The 18633-nt window shown below is 41.4% G+C and overlaps 1 long non-coding RNA gene across 1 annotated transcript in view; it reads left to right on the top strand.

Moving 5' to 3' along the window:
* Positions 1-18633, top strand: part of LOC118918771 (uncharacterized) — an 85302-nt gene that overhangs the window by 6304 nt on the left and 60365 nt on the right. Inside the window, exon 2 of the long non-coding RNA XR_005027251.2 lies at positions 429-533. This is a non-coding gene — a long non-coding RNA (uncharacterized LOC118918771). The remainder of the gene's footprint in view (positions 1-428; positions 534-18633) is intronic.

Consider the following 18633-nt stretch of genomic DNA (forward strand, 5'->3'; position numbering starts at 1 on the left):
GTCTCTTCAGGAATTCTGCCTGTCCTAGCTTTCCAATCCCCCAATCACAAGAGTATAATGAAAGCACCACGAAATGTAGGTTTGTGCTTCCAGAGCAGATCTCTGGAGTTAGGTTTTCAGCAGTCCCAGGTCTCCACTCCCTCCCCACTCTGTTTCTCTTCCTCCAACCATTGAGCTGGGGTGGGGGAAGGGCTTGGGTCCCATCGGGCCATGGCTTTGGTACGTTACCCTGTTCCATGAGGTCTGCTCTTTTCTCCAGGTGTATGCAGTCTGGCGCAGTCCTCCTTCCCGGTGCTCTTTCAGGATTAGTTGTATTAATTATATTTTCATATTATATGTGGTTTTAGAAGGAAGCCTGTGCCTCACCTCTCATGCTGCCATCTTTAATCCTCTCTTGGTTATGACTTTTATTTTGAATTCTTTTTCAGGAAGATTGGTTATATTGATCTCACCAGGCCCTCTCACTGACATTTGAGTGATTTTGGACTGGACCAGCTTCTTCTGCCTTTTCATGGTGATAGAAGTGATCACCGGTGAGTGGCATGTGTGTCCGCTGGGAGAACAAAGTCCCTTCCTGCTTGCTGGTTGCCTTGCCCTTCTCCACTGCCTGTGCTGGTTACCCACACACAGGGAGTAGTCTGTGGGTTAATCCCCTGAGCTGCCATGGGTGGGGTGGCCCTCAGGATAGCCTAGGGCACCGACAGGGGTCACAGATGAGTGGCATGTGTTCTCCTGTGAGAACAGTGCCCCTTCTTGCCTTCCAGACTTTGCGCCTGCTTTCTCTGCCTGTGCCGGGCAGCTGCACGCAGTGGGCAGCCTCTGGGTCTGGCCTGGTTAGCTGCACACTGGGAGAGACTCTGTGTGGTTGCTGTGGGTGGGCTGCTCCCCAGCTGGTCTGCAGCAATGGCAGGTCAGCCAGTTTGTTTGCAGTGCTGGTGGGGGGAATTAACGGCAGGCTGCTTATCGCCATGAGGGGCTTTGGAGCTGTGTTGCCACCCAGGGGGTTAGGGTGCCTGAAGTTCCTTAAGATTCCCAGCCTGCTGGGATGAGTGTGCCAGGATGATTTTTTCCACCTGTTAAACTCTTTAAGACTTTTAAAGTGCCTGCTTTTGTTTTGTCCTGGGGGTTCAGCTGTGGGAACCCGCTTGTAGTCTCTATCTCGGATTTTACTTTTCTGTTTCTCTCATATCCAGTACAGCATGCAAAGTGTATCTGTGCTCCTGGTGCAGATTACTAGGGCTTGTTATTTAGCAGTCCTGTGCTTCCACTCCCTCCCCATTCTGATTCTTTTCCTCCCACTGGTGAGCTGGGGTGGAAAGAGTGCTCAGGTCCCGCTGGGTCACATCTTACCCTTTTCGTGAGATGTTGAGTTCTCTCAGAGGTAGATGTAGCCTGGCTGTTGTACTGTATCATCTGGTCTCTCTTTTAGGAATAGTTGTATTTGCTGTATTTTGAAAATATATATGGTTTTGGGAGGAGATTTCCACCGCCCTACTCATGCTGACATCTTAAGAAATCCCCTTTTCTCATGGTTATTGTCAGGAAATTTCCCCATAATCTTTACAATGGATACTTTGCAGAAAAATAGCCTGCCATTATAGTTTCCCACCTGTCTATATTACCTTCCATTTGACTAGGGTTTGGAGAATGCACTTTGTGCCTAGAATCACACCATTCAGGTTGCTTTTCAAATAAAAATTTACACAAAGGGTCAAAGAAAAGAGGGAAGCAATGGGAAATATGTTTTGATATGTCGCTAGGAAAGAAAAAGGTAGACTAAAAGGGGAAATGTGATAGTCAAGCACTTACGGAGGCAAATTTAAAAAATCCATAGGAGTTTATATTTCTAATGTTAAGTTGCTGTTTCTTCTGTAAACAAAACAATATCAGCAACTTGAATTATTATTATTATTATTATTATTATTTTTGTAGATAATTATTTTTTATTGAAGGGTAGTTGACACACAGTATTACATTACATTAGTTTCAGGTGTACAACACAGTGATTCAACATTTATATACATGATAATTCTAGGTACCAGCTATCACCATACCAAGTTGTTACAATATTTTGACTATATTCCCTATGTCTATGTGTTAATCCAAGCTAGACAAGGGCAATGAAACATCCACGTATGCAGAAGATTTCTCTCAGAACAGGGGGGGGTGAGGTTCTAAGCCTCACCTCTGTTGATCCTCAATTTCTTACCTGATGGCCCCCCTGTGACTGTGCCTGTCTTAGGTTGTTCCTCCCTTGAGGAATCTTACCCGTCTCTGGCTAACCAGTCATCTTCCGGGGCCATACAGGGAAATGTTAAGTTGGTAGGTGAGAGAGAAGCCTTATTGTTTGAAAAGGTTTGCTTTTTACTTCTTTGCATATTTATGCCCTGTGGCATCTATGCCCAGCATTTGTCTTGAGGTATCTTTACCACTTGGAAGAATTATGATATTCGATAAATTCGATATGAGGCACGAATTCTATTTAAGGGTTGTAATTAGGAAGGAAGAAGAAAAGCTATAGAAGTAGCAGGCAGAAGAAAACATGGGAAGATTGATTATTTCTTTGACATATCTTCTTGTAGAGTAACTTCAGCATGTATAGGTTTTAAGCTACTACTTAAATTGCGCACACACATTAACATAATAGGAGTATAGTTACATAACCAAAGCATACCTGTAATTACCAGCCATCTCCAGTGAAACCAAGAGAACCAGTTAGGAACTTTAGGCATTTGTGAAAACTTATCTATGATATGGTGGATATTGTCCAACTGAACTTGAACAGTCTGAGAGAAATCAGACAAATTAAAACAAACCATTCCTGGGGACCATTCACATACCATATGTTCTTTTAACAGTAAATAGTCTGTGGTTGTAAGATTTTGGAGCGCTACAATTTGCACTTCTCCTAATTCTTGGTTGAGTTCCAACAGTATAGATCCAGTCAAATTTGTTGTTTTACTGTATGCACAGGCCAGCTTAGATATCTCCTTCCTCATTCCCATGGCAAGTCCAGGAGCTGGTGGGATGAGTGCATCTACAGCTGTAGCAGTGCATGGATTTTTGTTGGGGTTTTTTGATGATCATCTTCTGGCATGAGTCTTCCAGAGAGTGCTGATGTTGGAAGTTCTTTTTCATATCGTATCTTAGTTCATTTTTGGGTTAGCCCAATTAGGCTTTGATCCTCTGTATAAACACAAACAGACCCTTTGTCTACACTTTTATATGCCCTTTATACCCTTGTGTAGAACTTATTGGAGGTCTCCACTCAGGAACTGCCTTTTTTTTTTTTTTTTGGTGTCATTAATCTACACTTACTTACATGACGAGTATTATGTTTACTAGGCTCTCCCCTATACCAGGTCTCCCCTATAAACCCCTTTACAGTCACTGTCCATCAGCATAGCAAATGTTGTAGAATCACTACTTGCCTTCTCTGTGTTGTACAACCTTCCCCTTTCTCCCACCCCCCCATGCATGCTAATCTTAATACCCCCCTACTTCTCCCCCACTTATCCCTCCCTACCCACCCATCCTCCCCAGTCCCTTTCCCTTTGGTACCTGTTAGTCCATTCTTGAGTTCTGTGATTCTGCTGCTGTTTTGTTCCTTCAGTTTTTCCTTTGTTCTTATATTCCACAGATAAGTGAAATCATTTGGTATTTCTCTTTCTCTGCTTGGCTTGTTTCACTGAGCATAATACCCTCTAGCTCCATCCATGTTGCTGCAAATGGTAGGATTTTCCCTTTTCTTATGGCTGAGTAGTATTCCATTGTGTATATGTACCACATCTTCTTTATCCATTCATCTATCGATGGACATTTAGGTTGCTTCCAATTCTTGGCTATTGTAAATAGTGCTGCGATAAACATAGGGGTGCATCTGTCTTTCTCAAACTTGATTGCTGCGTTCTTAGGGTAAATTCCTAGGAGTGGAATTCCTGGGTCAAATGGTAAGTCTGTTTTGAGCATTTTGATGTACCTCCATACTGCTTTCCACAATGGTTGAACTAACTTACATTCCCACCAGCAGTGTAGGAGGGTTCCCCTTTCTCCACAGCCTCACCAACATTTGTTGTTGTTTGTCTTTTGGATGGCAGCCATCCTTACTGGTGTGAGGTGATACCTCATTGTAGTTTTAATTTGCATTTCTCTGATAATTAGCGATGTGGAGCATCTTTTCATGTGTCTGTTGGCCATCTGTATTTCTCTTTTGGAGAACTGTCTGTTCAGTTCCTCTGCCCATTTTTTAATTGGGTTATTTGTTTTTTGTTTGTTGAGGCGTGTGAGCTCTTTATATATTCTGGACGTCAAGCCTTTATCGGATGTGTCATTTTCAAATATATTCTCCCATACTGTAGGGATCCTTTTTGTTCTATTGATGGTGTCTTTTGCTGTACAGAAGCTTTTCAGCTTAATATAGTCCCACTTGTTCATTTTTTTTTTTTTTAATAATTATTTTTTATTGAAGGGTAGTTGACACACAGTATTACATTACATGAGTTTCAAGTGTACAACACAGTGGTAGAACATTTATATACATAATTCTAGGTTCCAGCTATCACCCTACCAGGCTGTTACAATATCTTGACTATATTCCTTATGCTATACATTACATCCCAGTTACTAATTTATTTTACCATTGGAAGTCTGTCCTTTTTTTTTTTTTTTTTTTTTTTTGTGAGGGCATCTCTCATATTTATTGATTAAATGGTTGTTAACGACAATAAAATTCTGTATAGGGGAGTCAATGCTCAATGCACAATCATTAATCCACCCCAAGCCTAATTTTTGTCAGTCTCCAATCTTCTGAGGCATAACAAACAAGTTCTTACATGTAGAACAAATTCTTACATAATGAATAAGTTACATAGTGAACAGTACAAGGGCAGTCATCACAGAAACTTTCGGTTTTGCTCATGCATTATGAACTCTAAACAGTCAGTTCAAATATGAATACTCATTTGGTTTTTATACTTGATTTATATGTGGATACCACATTTCTCTCTTTATTATTATTATTTTTAATAAAATGCTGAAGTGGTAGGTAGATACAAGATAAAGGTAGAAAACATAGTTTAGTGTTGTAAGAGAGCACATGTAGATGATCAGGTGTGTGCCTGTAGACTATGTGTTAATCCAAGCTAGACAAGGGCAATAAAACATCCACGTATGCAGAAGATTTCTCTCAGAACGGGGGGGTGAGGTTCTAAGCCTCACCTCTGTTGATCCCCAATTTCTCACCTGATGGCCCCACTGCGACTGTGCCTGTCTTAGGTTGTTCCTCCCTTGAGGAATCTTACCCGTCTCTGGCTAACCAGTCATCTTCCGGGGCCATACAGGGAAATGTGAAGTTGGTAAGTGAGAGAGAAGCCTTATTGTTTGAAAAAGTTAGCTTTTTACTTCTTTGCATATTTATGCCCTGTGGCTTCTATGCCCAGCATTTGTCTTGAGGTATCTTTACCACTTGGAAGAATTATGATACTCGGTAAATTTGATATGAGGCACGAATTCTATTTAAGGGTTGTAATTAGGAGGGAAGAAGAAAAGCTATAGAAGTAGCAGGCGGAAGAAAACATGGGAAGATTGATTATTTCTTTGATATATCTTCTTGTAGAGTAACTTCAGCATGTATAGGTTTTAAGCTACTACTTAAATTGTGCACACACATTAACATAATAGGAGTATAGTTACATAACCAAAGCATATCTGTAATTACCAGCCATCTCCAGTGAAACCAAGAAAACCAGTTAGGCACCTTAGGCATTTGTGAAAACTTATCTATGATATGGCGGATATTGTCCAACTGAACTTGAACAGTCTGAGAGAAATCAGACAAATTAAAACAACCCATTCCTGGGGACTGTTCACATGCCATATGTTCTTTTAACAGTAAATAGTTTGTAGTTGTAAGACTTTGGAGCGCTACAATTTGCACTTCTCCAAATTCTTGGTTGAGTTCCAACAGTATAGATCCAGTCCAATTTTGTTGTTTTACTGTATGCACAGGCCAGCTTAGATATCTCCTTCCTCATTCCCATGGCAAGTCCAGGAACTGGTGGGATGAGTGCATCTACAGCTGTAGCAGTGCGTGGATCTTTGTTGGGGTTTTTTGATGATCATCTTCTGGCATGAGACTTCCAGAGAGTGCAGATGTTGGAAGTTCTTTTTCATATCGTATCTTAGTTCATTTTCGGGGTAGCCCAATTAGGCTTTGATCCTCTGTATAAACACAAACAGACCCTTTGCCTACACTTTTATATGCCCTTTATACCCTTGTGTAGAACTCGTTGGAGGTTACCACACAGGAACTGCCCTTTTTTTTTTTTTTTTTTTTTTTGCTATCACTAATCTACACTTACATGACGAATATTATGTTTACTAGGCTCTCCCCTATACCAGGTCTCCCCTATAAACCCCTTTACAGTCACTGTCCATCAGCATAGCAAAATGTTGTAGAATCACTACTTGCCTTCTCTGTGTTGTACAGCCCTCCCTTTTCTCCTACCCCCCCCATGCATGTTAATCTTAATACCCCCCTACTTCTCCCCCACTTATCCCTCCCTACCCACCCATCCTCCCCAGTCCCTTTCCCTTTGGTACCTGTTAGTCCATTCTTGAGTTCTGTGATTCTGCTGCTGTTTTGTTCCTTCAGTTTTTCCTTTGTTCTTATATTCCACAGATAAGTGAAATCATTTGGTATTTCTCTTTCTCTGCTTGGCTTGTTTCACTGAGCATAATACCCTCCAGCTCCATCCATGTTGCTGCAAATGATTGGATTTGCCCTTTTCTTATGGCTGAGTAGTATTCCATTGTGTATATGTACCACATCTTCTTTATCCATTCATCTATCGATGGACATTTAGGTTGCTTCCAATTCTTGGCTATTGTAAATAGTGCTGCAATAAACATAGGGGTGCATCTGTCTTTCTCAAACTTGATTGCTGCGTTCTTAGGGTAAATTCCTAGGAGTGGAATTCCTGGGTCAAATGGTAAGTCTGTTTTGAGCATTTTGATGTACCTCCATACTGCTTTCCACAATGGTTGAACTAACTTACATTCCCACCAGCAGTGTAGGAGGGTTCCCCTTTCTCCACAGCCTCACCAACATTTGTTGTTGTTTGTCTTTTGGATGGCAGCCATCCTTACTGGTGTGAGGTGATACCTCATTGTAGTTTTAATTTGCATTTCTCTGATAATTAGCGATGTGGAGCATCTTTTCATGTGTCTGTTGGCCATCTGTATTTCTCTTTTGGAGAACTGTCTGTTCAGTTCCTCTGCCCATTTTTTAATTGGGTTATTTGTTTTTTGTTTGTTGAGGCGTGTGAGCTCTTTATATATTCTGGACGTCAAGCCTTTATCGGATGTGTCATTTTCAAATATATTCTCCCATACTGTAGGGATCCTTCTTGTTCTATTGATGGTGTCTTTTGCTGTACAGAAGCTTTTCAGCTTAATATAGTCCCACTTACTCATTTTTGCTGTTGTTTTCCTTGCCCGGGGAGATATGTTCAAGAAGAGGTCACTCATGTTTATGTCTAAGAGGTTTTTGCCTATGTTTTCTTCCAAGAGTTTAATGGTTTCATGGCTTACATTCAGGTCTTTGATCCATTTTGAGTTTACTTTTGTATATGGGGTTAGACAATGGTCCAGTTTCATTCTCCTACATGTAGCTGTCCAGTTTTGCCAGCACCATCTGTTGAAGAGACTGTCATTTCGCCATTGTATGTCCATGGCTCCTTTATCAAATATTAATTGACCGTATATGTCTGGGTTAATGTCTCGATTCTCTAGTCTGTTCCATTGGTCTGTGGCTCTGTTCTTGTGCCAGTACCAAATTGTCTTGATTACTATGGCTTTATAGTAGGGCTTGAAGTTGGGGAGTGAGATCCCCCCTACTTTATTCTTCTTTCTCAGGATTGCTTTGGCTATTCGGGGTCTTTGGTGTTTCCATATGAATTTTTGAATTATTTGTTCTAGTTCATTGAAGAACGTTGCTGGTAGTTTCATAGGGATTGCAACAAATCTGTATATTGCTTTGGGCAGGATGGCCATTTTGACGATATTAATTCTTCCTAGCCACGAGCATGGGATGAGTTTCCATCTGTTAGTGTCCCCTTTAATTTCTCTTAAGAGTGACTTGTAGTTTTCAGAGTATAAGTCTTTCACTTCTTTGGTTAGGTTTATTCCTAGGTATTTTATTTTTTTTGATGCAATTGTGAATGGAGTTGTTTTCCTGATTTCTCTTTCTGTTGGTTCATTGTTAGTGTATAGGAAAGCCACAGATTTCTGTGTGTTGATTTTGTATCCTGCAACTTTGCTGTATTCCGATATCAGTTCTAGTAGTTTTGGGGTGGAGTCTTTAGGGTTTTTTATGTACAGTATCATGTCATCTGCAAATAGTGACAGTTTAACTTCTGCTTTACCAATCTGGATTCCTTGTATGTTTTTGTTTTGTCTGATTGCCGTGGCTAGGACCTCCAGTACTATGTTAAATAACAGTGGGGAGAGTGGGTATCCCTGTCTAGTTCCCGATCTCAGAGGAAATGCTTTCAGCTTCTCGCTGTTCAGTATAATGTTGGCTGTGGGTTTATCATAGATGGCGTTTATTATGTTGAGGTACTTGCCCTCTATTCCCATTTTGCTGAGAGTTTTTATCATGAATGGATGTTGAACTTTGTCAAATGCTTTTTCATTATCTATGGAGATGATCATGTGGTTTTTGTCTTTCTTTTTGTTGATGTGGTGGATGATGTTGATGGACTTTCGAATGTTGTACCATCCTTGCATCCCTGGGATGAATCCCACTTGGTCATGGTGTATGATCCTTTTGATGTATTTTTACTTTGTACTTTTTTTTCTAGTTCCTTGAGGTATAAAGTTAGGTTGTTTATTTGATATTTTTCTTTAATGTAGGTGTATATTATTATAAACTTCTCTCTTAGAAAAGCTTTTCCTGTATCCCATAAATTTTGGCATAATGTGTTTCTATTTTCACTTATTTCAAGATATATTTTGATTCCCCTTTGATTTCTTTGAACCATTGTTTGCTCAGGAATATGTTGTCTAATTTACAGTGTTTGTGAATTTTCTGTCTTACCTTCTGCTGTTGGTTTCTAGTTTTACATTATAGTTATTGGAAGTGATATTTGGAATACTCTCAGTGTTCTTTTGTTTGCTAAGGCTTGTTTTGTTACCTACCATATGATCTATTCTTGAGAATGTTCCATGTGTGCTTGAGAAGGATGTGTGTTTTGTTGCTATGGGATGGAATATTCTGTATATGTCTGTTAGGTCCATTTTAAAGAAAGTACAGTTCAAGCCTAGTGGGGGATGGGTGCCACGAGATCCAGCTTGGCTCTGGGATGGGCTGGGAGCCTCAGACTGCAGGACCTGCTCTGGTGCTACAGCTGGCCAGGAGCCTGGGTTCACAGGAGTGCACCCGGAGCCTGAATTCATAGAGGCCATCTAGAATCCTGGGGTCAGAGAAGCCACTGGAGCTGTGGAAGCCAGCAGGTGCTGGGCTGGGTTGGGAGCATGGGTTTGTGGCAGCTGTCCTGTCACTGGTGCAAGCTTGTTGCTGGGGTTTGCTGTGAAGTTGGGTGCTCACTCCCTGACAGAGACCCAGGGAAGGAGTCTGTCCTCCACTGAGCTACCTAGGCTTGGGGTTGGGAGTGACAGGAGTAATGTGACACTTATCTTTCCTACCCTCTTCAGCGCATCTTTGCTGTAATCCCCACCTGAAATTCTTACCCCTTATAATGCTATTTTGTGTGTGGATAGTTGTTCAAATGGATGTTTCTGGGAGGGGCTGAGTGCTAGAAATTTCTGCACTGCCATCTTGCTGTTACTCCCTCTGATCCATCCTTGTCTTTTAATTTGCAGAGATAGACCCTAGTATCATGAAAGAGTTATTACTTTTATTAATTACAGAGTAATTTTATTAATTATAGAGTAATGGTACTGTAAACATGGCAGCAATACTTTGAATTTTGCAGTCTCTATTTATTATCTTATTGATTTGGGAGAAAAATATAGCAGATAAGCCACCTTCATCCTAAGCCATATTCATTACTGGGGTTCAGACATCCTTGGAATATCTGGCAAACCTCGGTAGTCCCACCAGAAATCGACTTGCATAAGTGGGTGAGACACTCACATTGGAGCTCATCTTAGAGAAGAGCCAGGTAGACCAGTTTGGTCCAGAAACAATGCCTCTGTCTTTGGAGGGAGAACAGTGATTTCTGAGAGAGTATGAATCTGCCACTCAGACTTGGCTCTCAGTTCAGCCCATCAGGGACTTATATCTGAGTCCAGAAAGCAATATTAGGTAAGTTTTATGAGAAGATTGAAAGGGTTGTTTCATAAAAACTCTGTGAGACATTCAGGCACAAACAGGAGCACTGCTTCCAGTATTTCTCTAACGGAGTGTAACTGAAAACTGTGGAGCAAAGCCTTACCGATTTTGCAGTTTTGGTCCCTTAAGGCACCAGTACTTGAGCAATGGTGGTAGCAGGAGACTGGAGTCTGAAGGGCTTGTTGATATGTAGCAGTGTCAGCAGACCTGGGGAATTTGAAGATAGGGGCCAGAACAGGAAAAAGTAAAACCAAGGATACTGTAGGCTCACTGTTTGTGTGCATGTTGGGATTTTGAGAAATATTTGGGGTGGGAGGAACAGTAAAGTCCTGGGGCCCTGCAATAGCAAGTGGAATGCAATGGCTGATGAAACACTGATTATGTGTATATATAGGATTCTATTGCCTATTCAACAAAGACTGTCCAGAAATAGCTCCTTGCCTATTACAAATGAGATATATGACTGAAGAACACAGTTGGTCACTTTTTAAAAATTGCAACATTTTTCTGAGAGGAGTCCTTTAGATTTTTCAGTCATCTCATAATAAAAGTAAAATGATTAAAACATCCTAGTACTTTATTAATCAAAGTTGACATATCCAGAGAACATCAGAGAATGAAAAAGTAAGAATTTTTTAAAAAAGTAATGTATGTGAAGGCAAAAAAGCATTGTAGGGGCATATATGTGTGTCTGTGTGCATTGGACTGTGATTAAGGTATGACGAACTTGTCTGTTCTAATGGAGGCTATTATGTATGTACAATGGAGGTAATCTGGGAAATTATTAATGTTCTTCCTGCCTTTTGCCTTTCTTTTATAAAACATTAGCTCTGATTTTCGGGGAGGCTTTTGTTTATGGGGAAGGTAGGGTCAAGGAGAAGTAAATCAGAGAGAAAGAGGTAATATAGCTTCTGACATACACAGTTGGATTATTCCATAAGTTAATAGCTCTGCAAGCCAGGACATTGTCCTGAGAGATGATTTTCTGAATCTTTTTGTTCTCTTTGTTTCCATCCTAGCTTGGAGATCTCAGTTTCCCAAACTATAGGGTCCTCCTATATAGATTAAGGAAATGCCCAGCTCACCACTATAGTTTAGCCAGAGTCAGGAAGAATGGAGATACGATGTGAGGGATGTAAAAGAAAACCCCACTCCTTTTCCTCTCAAGGGAAAGTGAAGGAAGAAGATGAGCAAGGTGCTCTGATGTGAGTATTTCAGTTCTCCCTTCTTTGGGCTTCATCTCATCGTCTTAGAGAGCAGGAGGTGTGCTGGACGCGTGAGGGTGCTGGAGGGCAGGTGTAAGTTCCTGTCTTGTACCTTGAGACTGAGGAAGGTCTTAGATTGGCCTGCATCGACCTGGCCATAGCTACCTTGATTTGATAGCACAGTGAAGATAGGAGAATGAAGGCTTTCAGGTTTGGTGCCTGAGCCACCACTGGTTCCAGTGTGCATGGTCAGGACCCACAAGTAACAGAGGAGATGGCCGTAGGAGATGTCTGCTGTCACTGAATGCCACGGCACAGGATGCCTGAGCCAGTCCTAACCATAGCTGTGGGAGTACCTCAGAGGCACATCAGAGAATGAAATCCAGTTGTCCTGGGAGCACCGCCAGAGCAGTCCAGCCACAAGAAAGGGTCCTAAGTATGTCAGCCAAGGAATGGTCTGTGGAGACCAGCAAGGCCCCCCAGTGACAAGACTGTAAGAGACACGTATTGGAGACCAGCAGACACTGCCAGCATCCATCCATAGACCAGCATGAGGGCTAGGCCCCTTTCCTCCATTGCAACCAAGCCATGTACCCCACCCCCCCACCTTTCTCTCCATATGCCAGCCATCCTTGGGAGAGAAAGGAGGGTAGGGAGAACACCAGCTAAGTCATGGAAGCTATTCTAAAGGGATGGTTTAATTTAAACCAGTTTGGACAGCTAATTTTTATAAAGTTATTTTCCCATGTTAACCAACATGTGGAGGCTTGTGAAGGAAGCTTAGTTATAGATAAAAATAAGAGTACAGGTTCCCTGTACATTTGAGTATCAAGTTAAATGTGTGTTAAATTTGTGACCCCCATGTTAGTAGGTACAGTCCCCAAACCCTGCAGTTTCTTTTCCTTATTTCCAGTATGTTGAAACTAGCTGCAGCATATATTGAGTGAGAGGAAGAAAACTCTAATTTCTGTAGAAAACTTAGCTGAGCCATCCTGAGTTGCTAAGAATTTTGTATGGATTTTCTACAGCCTATGCATAATCTGGTTGATAGGCAGTTTGTTAAAATATCTCAAGCTTAAAACACTTCCCTGCATTCAGATCAGAACAGGCTTCTATCTGTGGGCTCTCTCCACCGTGGTGTCCTATGTTCCATAAGCATCTTGAGTTGAGGATAGAGATGAATTTGCTATTTTTCTCCCCAGACTCACCTCTTCTTTTGTAGTAGCCTAGCAGATGCCCCCTACTATCCAAGTGGCCAAGTCACAAACTCAGATGTCATTCTAGATTATCACAGAAACCTAGTTGGTTAGTCAGTCCTGCAAATGGCTTAAGAGGTTCGTCACTTCCGGGCACCTGCCTGCTCCTTTAGCTTCTCTCTGCACCACCTAAACGCCAGCCAGAGCGGTGATACTTGTGAGTGCTGATTCCTCTGCTGTCCTGTGCTCATCGTGCTCTGGTGCCTTTGCACGTTTTCTCTCTGCCTACGGTGTCCTTCCCTCTGCTGTCTGCCTAGAGAACCCCTGCATCATCCTTTGAGTTTCAATTCAGGAAAATATTGTGGAGACCTTGGTCCTCAGGACAGTTAGATTCAAGCATTTGACAAATGGTCTGTTCTTGTACTTACAGTATTATTCAGTCCCTGTTTATTTTCAGGCTCCCACAGTAGAATGAAGGGTCTTAGAGGACAGGATTTTGTGCTATTCACCTTTGTATCTCAAGGCAGGCTGGTGCCAGAATAGCGCTCAATAGTAAACCCAGGTCTGAAGGACTTTATTAGTTAAAGTATTTTTGGTTGGTGGTTTCTTTCTTCCAGCTCTTTGAATGTATTGCCCAGCTCTTTCCTGGCTAGCAGAGTTTCTGTTGAGAAAGTCACTGATAGCCATATGGGAGTTCCCTTACATGTGAGGAATTTTTTGTTTCTTGATGCTTTTAAAACTTGCTCTTTGTCTTTGATTTTAGACAATTTATTATAACATATCTTGGAGAAAATCTCTTTCAGTTGACTTCGGGGTCTTAGGATCTTTGTGAACTTGGATGTCCAAATCTCTCCCTAGACTGTGGAAATTCTCAGACATTATTTCTTTAAGTAAGCTTTCTGTCCCCTTTTCTCTCTTTTTCTTCTGGTACTCCCCTAATGCATATTTCTTCTCTTAATGGTATTCCTTAGGCTTTCTTCATTCCTTTCCATCCTTTTTTCTTTTTGTTCCTTTGGCTAGACAATTCCAAGCGCTCAGTTTGTTCATTTATTTATTTATTTATTTTTATTTTGGTATCGTTAATCTACAATTACATGAGGAGCATTATGTTTATTAGGCTCCCCCCTTCACCAAGTCCCCCCACATACCCCATTAGTCACTGTCCATCAGTGTACTAAGATGCTGTAAAATCACTACTTGTCTTCTCTGTGTTGCACAGCCCTCCCTGTGCCCCCCCCACACTATACATTGCTAATCATAAGGCCCCCTTTCTTCTTCCCCCCACTTCTCCCTCCCTTCCCACCCATCCTCCCCAGTCCCTTTCCCTTTGGTACCTGTTAGTCCATTCTTGGGTTCTGTGGTTCTGCTGCTGTTTTGTTCCTTCAGTTTTTCCTTTGTTCTTATGCTCCACATATGAGTGAAATCATTTGGTACTTGTCTTTCTCCACCTGGCTTATTTCACTGAGCGTAATACCCTCTAGCATCATCCATGTTGTTGCAAGTGGTATGATTTGTTTTCTTCTTATGGCTGAATAATATTCCATTGTGTATATGTACCACATCTTCTTTATCCATTCATCTACTGGTGGACACTTAGGTTGCTTCCATATCTTGCCTATTGTAAATAGTGCTGCAATAAACATAGGGGTGCACATGTCTTTTTCAATCTGGGATCTTGTTTTCTTTGAGTAAATTCTTAGGAGTGGAATTCTTGGGTCAAATGGTATTTCTATTTTGACCAAGCAATCTGTCTGTTTTTGAGTTTATAGACTTTCTTCTGCTTGGCTGAGTCTGCTGTTGGAAGTTCTCAGTCACGGTATTCTTCAGCTTCAAAATTTCTGTTTTGTTCTTTTAAAAAATAATCTGTTTCTTTACTGAACCTCTTATTTTATCCTTGTATGTTTTCCTGATTTTGTTAAATTGTTTATATGTGTTCCCTTGTATTTCTCTGAGCAACTTTGGAACAATTATTTTGAATTATTTGTCAGGTAGTTTGTATATCTCCATTTCTTTGGGGTCAAATGATGGAAGTTTACTCTTTCCTTTGTTGGTGTCATTTCCCCCTAATTCTTGACGATTTCCATAGCCTTGCATAGGGGTCTGCACATTTGAAGAAGCAATCAGTTCTTCCAGACTTCATGGACTGACTTCAGTAAGGAAAGATCTTCCCCTGTGGGTGAGGGCACACTGGAGCATGCTATAGCCCTGGGTCTCGTGGTGTGGGGTGCTAAGTGCAGGGGGTAGTGGCGGCTCTGGGTCCTAGGGTGTGTGGTGTTTCACTGGCTCAGACAGCTGGGGTCCACCACATCAGCGACTGTGTGACCCTTTGCAAGAGGTGCTGGGGTCTGCAGTGGTGGCAAGGGCTGTAGGGGTCCTCACGGTGCCTCCAGGTCCAAGAGGCTAGGGTCAGGATAGGTAGCAGTGGTGGCCAGAGCTGGTGATGTGCACACACTTGGTTGTGGGGCCTGGCTGCAGATTCTGGTGTGGGGACAGGGACCCGCTGCAGACACATGCAGTGGTGAGGGCTGGGGGCTGGCTGCCAGCATGTGAGCAGCTGTGGGGGCCCTGACTGTCAGTGTGCACTTGTGTGACTGCAGGGACTAGCCATAGGCATGTGTACTAGCTGGCTCATTCTGGTAGTGTTAACTCGATTCTAACCAGTTGGGGCACAAAGGGAAATTCATCATCTCATGTAACAGGCAAGTCCAAGGGCCCTCCTAGTTCCAGGGGCTCAAATGATGTTTCTTTGTTCACCTTTTGGCATCCTTCAGTGTCTTGGCTACATTTCAGTCCCATTTCCTACCAGTGACAGGGAAACATATTGATAGCTACAGACAGTCACAGATTCAAATCTTTAAGGAAAGGGAGACCTTGAATTCCAAATGTTTATTCATGAAATTTGATTGGCTTTCCATGAACTAACCACTGTGCCTAGGGGAATGGAATTCTCTGCATGTCCAGTTTGGGATCAGTTTGGGGATAGAGCAACTGTGATGGACCAGCTCACCAGGATCACATGGAATGGGGAAGGAAAAGGGGAGCTGTCCCCAGAAGTGGGGAATGAATGCCGAGCTGGCAGGAACAATAAGACTAGGCTGTGATACGAGGAGCTCAGCACGGTTCTTGGAACGTAGGAAGAACTCAGTAGATGTTAATACGGTTATTGTTGCAGTGTAGGGTCATCATCATTATTATACTTTATAGCAGATTAAGAATTTTGTATTTTTTTAACTTGATTTTTTGCATTTTAAGTAATCCAGAGCAGGAGTTGAAATTCATATTTTGCGTTTACTGAGAATTTCTTTATCCTTAACTTTTACCTCAAGTATTTTTAGTTAATGAAAATGTTTTTTTTTTAAATTATTTTTTCTAAATGTAGTGGTGATCACTTTGATTTTTCAAATGGCCAATTGTTGCAGAAAGAGTTGCTTAGTTGAGAGAGGTTTTCCTTGTTTTATGCTTTATAAGTGATGGCCCAATGGGTTGGCCCTGGATACCTGCATGGTTGTTATTCCTCTTGCTATGTTTCATTTAACTGTAAATTAAAATGAACTAAAAAAATTACAGCAATTTCTAGTTTATATCCAGGAAATAGAACTTTCCACAGGAACCCTTGCATGGTACCAACATGTTAGAAAACCATTTTCCATTGTGCTTTGAAAGCCTGTAAAGAGGCCGCAACGGTGCACAGTTCACCAGGCTCGGATGAAGCCTGGAGAGACTGCGGCGAACAGACGGGAGGAAGTCTCCTGTCTGAAGAGCTAATTTTCTTTCAGGATCAGTGTTAGGGGCTACTGTGATTAAAACAAGACACTTTAAGATTGCCACAGGAACGCTTACAACAGTTGACTGTAAGAGAAGACCCGGCAGGCCAGATTTAGCCCCAGGAGCTACTTTGGTTCGAGCCTCCAAGACCTTTATTTTGAATTTGCCTTTTCTTTCGATTACCCATGCATCCTTAAATTAACATAAATAGGCAAACAACTAGTTTCATCTCCTTAATGTTATAAAATGTCTTGAAGGCCACTTTGGTGTTTTGTTTCCATACTGATTCTTTTCAGAGCGCTCTTAATGGCTGTGTAAAATTAAACATGCTTTTGTTTCTTTCTGCAGTTTTACCTGCAGATTTATGAATGTAGTATCAAAACAACTACAAGATTTCAAGATAGATGGAGCTTTTCATATTTCTAAGGAGGGATATTTTTGCTTTCCTTATTTTCTTCAAGACAGTAAGTCAAAAAAGCATTATTTTTTATATTGAAGTATTGTTGATATACAGTCTTATATTGGTTTCAAATATACAACACAGTGGTTCAACAGTTACCCATAGTATTAAATCCTCACTCCCACCAGTGCGGTTACTATCTGTCAACGCAGAGAGATGTCACAGAATCATTGGCTATATTCTCCAAGAAGCATGTATTTTTAATTTGTAAAACTGGGGCAGGAATATTAAATAACTGCTATTGGAAATAAAAATCAACTATAATGCTTATCTCAAATGTTGCCACTAGTTTTAGTTCATACCTTCCTGCTGGGGCACAGGCACATATACCTAATCAAGTTGAAGGTGAGTTTTTAAATGCAATTAGGAAAACCACTGAGCAGGAACATAAAACAAGCTGAAACAGTTTGAAGTTGGTGTGCTCTATTTAATGTTTTAAGAATGGACCAATGTTTCTCAACATAAAACTAATTTTTTGCTTTCTGTAAGAACGGGAAAGGGCAAAAATCTTTAAAAAAATCAGCACATTGCTCATATAACATGAAATTTTCTTCTTTTTGACATGGAAGTCAGAATAAAAGTATGAATTACCTGGATTTGTGGTAATGCTTATCACTGATACCCTCTCAAGTCTTTCAAAATTCTGCCGTTAGCCCTTATCTCAGTAGTCATCTGCTGGTTTTATTTTGGCTCTCACATAGATTATTGCAGGTGCCATGCTTGCCTCCAGCCAGGACCTTCAAGTCAGCTTCCACAATCCTGTGTCATTCCATCTCCCCCCACTCCCACCATGTGCAGTGCTGGTGGTACTTCCTTAAAGTCCTTCAAAACCTTTCCATGCCTATGGGATTAAGCTGAACTTTAGGAAGGTATTTCAGACTCTCCCCAGCCTGGCCTCACCAGCCCCTCAAACCTCATTGCCGACTGCTCTCGCCTTCTGCCAGACCAACCTGGGACTCCAGCCATTTCAGCTCTCTCCAGCCACTTGCTTTTCCCTGTGCTCATCTGGTTCCTATCCTCAAAACTGCCCTGGACCTCCTTATACACCAGGAGAATTTCTAGGTCTTTCTCGAGGACCCCACTCAGAAGATCATCTCTTCTGCTGGTGTTTTCCTTGCTTTCCCCAGGCAGTGTTAGTGCCTCTGTCCTTGGCTCCCCACCTTACTTTGTGTGTATGTCTATTATAGAGCTCACTGTGCTGGACAGTAATGGTTCATTTGACATGTATCTTTTCTGTCATAGATTAGTCATCTTTTTAGCATCTGCACCCAGGAAGAGTCAGACATTTGTGTAGCTTGGGTAGTGTGTTACACAGCGCATCCATAGTGTGTTGGTCAATGATCTCTCAGTGTGCAAAGAACGACAGTGTTCTCTGCAGTTTCCTGTTTCATTCCCCAACACAAACACACAAAACAACACAAAATAAAACCAAACTCAGACAGAAAGAGCAAAGTGCATTGGTTAAAAAATTCCCATCAGTGCAGTTAATTATATATATATACTCATTGTTTTGAATGTTAATGGAATGTGTTGAAATGTGAATGAAAAATACATGGACTATTATTGATGAAGTTATTCAAAACCAAAAGGTTGTATTTTGGGTAGCTGTAATTTTTTGAAAGGTACTCTGTACAATTTTAGGTTTGTGTCAGA

The sequence above is a fragment of the Manis pentadactyla genome, chromosome 15, assembly GCF_030020395.1.
Source record: "Manis pentadactyla isolate mManPen7 chromosome 15, mManPen7.hap1, whole genome shotgun sequence".
NCBI lineage: Eukaryota > Metazoa > Chordata > Mammalia > Pholidota > Manidae > Manis > Manis pentadactyla.